Source organism: Nicotiana attenuata, chromosome 12 (genome assembly GCF_001879085.1).
Source record: "Nicotiana attenuata strain UT chromosome 12, NIATTr2, whole genome shotgun sequence".
NCBI lineage: Eukaryota > Viridiplantae > Streptophyta > Magnoliopsida > Solanales > Solanaceae > Nicotiana > Nicotiana attenuata.
Window position 1 is genome coordinate 21,423,446 of NC_032000.1, and position 4,659 is coordinate 21,428,104.

Below are 4,659 nucleotides of genomic sequence, written 5' to 3' on the forward strand. Positions count from 1 at the left end.
AGAGAGATGCATTAGGGACTCAAACGAATCTTTCCCTAAGGCTTTTCCTGATCAATACAAGAGCATTGAAGTTGTTGAAGGTGATGGCAAAGTCTGTTGGTTCAGTTCGTTATTTGATCAAGTATGGTGAAGGTAAACAGTAACAAGCTACTTCATGGATTATATATCTTGGTGTAATTTAATCTATTGCCGTAGAATAGCTGTCTTATTTTCTAGGTCACTAATTTCACTTTTATTGAACTGTTATCTGTCTATTCCTGGTTCTTTATATTACATGTGTGTCAGTCGCTTCCGTTACCCTATTACTTGTAGTTGCTATTTTTTGTCGCTTTATTTTCACGAGCTGAGAATCTATCGGAAATAGTCTCTCTACCTTCACAAGGTAGGGGTAAGATCTGGGTACTCATTACCCTCATCGCACCCCACTCGTGGAATTGCACTGAGTTTGTTGTTGTTGAGCTGTTATCTATGAAGATTAAAACTGATCGATATGAGACGTTAACACTGTGCTTTTGTCTGCTACAGGATCGCCAATTGTTACGTTCGCAAAAGAGAAAATTGAGTCAGTTGATGAAGGGAAATATAGACAGTGGTGTACTCAGTTATTGATGGGAAACCATGAATAACTACAAGAGTTTAAAGGGCAGCCTCATGTATCTTCAAAAGGGAGATGGAAGTTTGTGAAGTGGTGCTGTGAATTTGAAAAGGCAAGTGATGAAGTTCCTGAGCCTCATCATCAAGATTTTGCTGTCAAAAATTTCAAGGACCTGATGCTTATCTCATTGGGGCATAAAGATCTACTGTGAGAGAAATTATCGCATAGTTTACTGAATAAAACCTAAAATAAAATCTTATAGCAGAAAATTAAAGTAGACTTGACTTTTCAAGTAATGTAAGTGTCAAGAAGTGGAAATAAATTAACGTCAGCTATATGGAAATGTGATGCTAGTTATGGCATTCTATGTTTTTTATTGCCTGGAATTTGGTTTCAAAATGACATTTCTCATGCTAATTAATAAATGATGAGTTGTCTGAGGAGATGAATTGAGAGCTACGCTCACTTCACTGAACATTCAGCAATATTGAAGTACTAAATTATGTTGACCAAAATGTAGTAATATTCAGCCAGAAAGAGGGTAGTCTTTAGTTAGAAACATGGGAAAGCAAAAGAGCGCTTTGCTTTTTCTTATCTTATTCTCGCCCGCGATAGATCCACACATTTGATTACGAATAATGATTATAGACCTTATAATACTACTCACGTCTCCATAAGGATATACTACTCACTCTCCAGTGAGTGAGTGCAGTGAAGGACTACTTGTTTGACTTATGGCATCGCTGATATGCTTTCCAATGAAAGCGATTTCATATATATAATCAAACATTTCTCTACGAAAATTAATAGACACCTCTTCGCTGAAATTTACTTAATAAACATAATTACTAATATGTTGAATCTCTTAGTTTTTTCATATGTGTATTTTTTATATTTTGAATATTCTTAGTAAAAATCTTGGCTCCTCTATTGTACAAGAGTAGTTGGTTACCAATACTATTTGACTCTAAGACTCTTATATTATCAGCTACGGTGATGTGATGTTGAGCTTGCACCGAATCTCAACCAATAAAAAATGAGTTTTTAGTTATAAATTACCTGTGTGGAGGGGCCAGGGACACAAAATATCAATACAGATGCAGGTAAAAATTGATGGTGGAGGAAGGTGTTGCTCCTAAGGCACACGCAAGTATACGTGGTCGACAAGTAATAAGATTGTAAGTCCAGATATCGTACCCACAGGGACTTGTGATTAACTATCAACTAAATTAAACCAAACAATTAATCTATTCAAGCGAATCCTAACGTATGAATATTTAACTAAAGATAATCTAGAGTAGTAAACTAAGAGATTAAAAGAAAACAAGTTGGTGAATTATAGAGACGAATTCAATGTGAGTGAATTTCTAGAGCTATGGGTTGGCTAACAATCCCATTGAGTTTTCCATCTAAATCGTCTAATTAATTTATCTGGTTGATTGGTTGACAGGGTTAATATAGCTCGTAGCCTTCTCCCAAAGTACAACTCGCCTATTCAATCTAACCTAACGCCTATATTCCTATGAAATTAGGATTAACAAGAACGCATTTATAATTCCCGTATAATAACCAAGCAAAGCGATTAGGTATACTCCTATCCTAACCGCAAATCCGCTCCCCCTAAGAGTTAAGATCTTGCTCTACTCAATCTTATATGCAATCTAGAATCCCTCTCCCGAGTTCAATCCTAGATTCGTAGATAGTATTTAATTGGTGATCTAGCAAATCAATAATTAAGCGCAAGATTGAATAAATAAACCAATATGATAAAATAATAAGAACAATTCAAGCTTCAAACTACAACGTTCATGTAGCACCCAAAACTCAAGAACTAATAAACTATAAAATTAAAGGAAGAGAAGAGAAGAAAAACTAGTTAGAAGCCTCCTCCAAACGTGGTGTGTGTTCCCCCACATGAATTCTCCTCCAAAGTATGTTAGATCCCTCTAAAGTGGCGTCCTCCTCCCAAAATTAGGCTTAGTCTTCCTTTTATACGTGTTGGATAGGTCTAGGCCGAATAAACCATGTCCCGGGCAAAAATAGGACGAAATCCACGTCAACGGCGCCCAGCCCGGCGCCAGGTGCCTACCAGGGCGCTGCCCAAATTGCACACACTGTTTTCAGCGCCATAGGTGGCGCCAGGCGCTGCCTGTGGCGCCCAAATGGCATTTTTCCCGATTTTGTTCGTTTTAGCTCAAATCTTGCGCGTTTCGCCCCCAATTGCTCCCGAATTATTCCTACAAGTAAAAACACTTCAAATAATATAAATCATAGCATTTAACATCCCAAATTCACGAAACAAAAGTAAAAATATGAGGCAATATACATAGAAATATGTATACTTAAGCTAAACTAAAACACCCCACACTTAGACTCTTGCTCGTCTCGAGCAATGGGACAATCTAATAACCCAACTACGTACAAAGTTCAATCATAAAGGAGCACCTTAACTTTTAACCACACACTATACCTTGACTAACGATCAATACCGGCACACAAGCATGAACACACAAAATTCACATTCTTCCCGTTTAAGCATACCCAAGTATAATATTTCAATTCATAAAATTCCAACAACCTATTCGTCACCACCCAACCTCAAAAATCGACTTGCAACCACTAAGCACCCTCAATTCATGCACTTACCCAACAAGAAAGTTTACAACATTATCAATCATTCATGAGATCATGTGCCCTCACCAACAACAAAAGAGTGAATATAAATTGGTCCACACATTCAAATATGCTTTTGAATATAGATTAAGGACATCACACAATTGAACAAAATTCGCTAACTCTCACAAAGAATTCATATGCATCCGGTGGTCGTACCTAAAGCTTGCCCGTAGTGTATAATCTCTACTAATTTAAGCTAGCCAAGTCTAGGATCATTATGACTTTTAAGGTTGTAATGTAGGCTAATGGACGGGTAGGATATATTTAGGAATAATGACTAACCCTCCTAAGCACTTTATTACACTACACTCATAACTCAGACACATATTCTTTTTAACCAATTCACTTGCCACAAACCATATGCACATAGCCCTTACGTCATTCAAGCACTTCTATACTCCCACTAGCACAAATTATTAAGAATTGGAGGTGTTTTCTACATACTTTTACTATCATTTTTTTTTTTTCTTTCAACTTTTTCTTTTCCTTTCTCTTTTTTTTTTTCACACACTCCTTACATTAAGGTTCATTGGCTAGTGTCTTTTGATTTCAATTTTAGTGCACCAACGGCCCTTCATAGTTCCACTCAAAAGCTACTCCCCAATCTCTAACCTTACTTCTTTTAGCGACTAAGTACCTTATGAGGTAAAAGTTCAATCAATATCAAATTAAGAACAAAATAGGGGTATGGCTTGTAATGTGGGTGGCCAAAAGAAAGGTCTATAGGTCAAAGGGCTAGTAACGGAAAATTTTATTTTTAATGTGACAAGCATATCTATGATCAAGCAAGAAAATGCCTACGTCATCTCCTAGATTAGCACAACTTACAATTTGGCTTCAATTAACACAGGACAAGTTCTAAGACAACACAGGATAGCACAGAAAATCACAAATCCCACACACACGTTGCACAATGACTCAATCAAGACGGTTCTGTTGAACTCCCAACTCAAGCAAGCACACATAATTGAGAAATTTAAGCAATAATGCACTAATGTGGCATACGAGTCAAACAACTGAGAAAAGGCGTCACAAAATAGGCTATTTACTTCACTTAGGCTTCACAATTCAAACCAAATACACGTATGTCATAGCCTAATGTGCCAGCATCAACCATGTCAATGAGTATCTCAGAGCGACTCAGTTCCTTCCTAAACTACTCCTAAAGAAAATAAATCAAGTACCCGGTTCGAGCTACATCTTGGAAAAGAACCGGTGCCCAAAGAAAACCAAGGAATACTACCTACTATTCTAAAAAAAATTCTGTTTGGTATTTTTTTAACTGGACTTTATCCCTCAAGAAAATTGTCCAAAAGATCCATCATCCGGAAAAGTTCTGAACTTTGTCTAATTTTTTTTTTTCAATTTTCGTTTTTTTTTAATTTTTA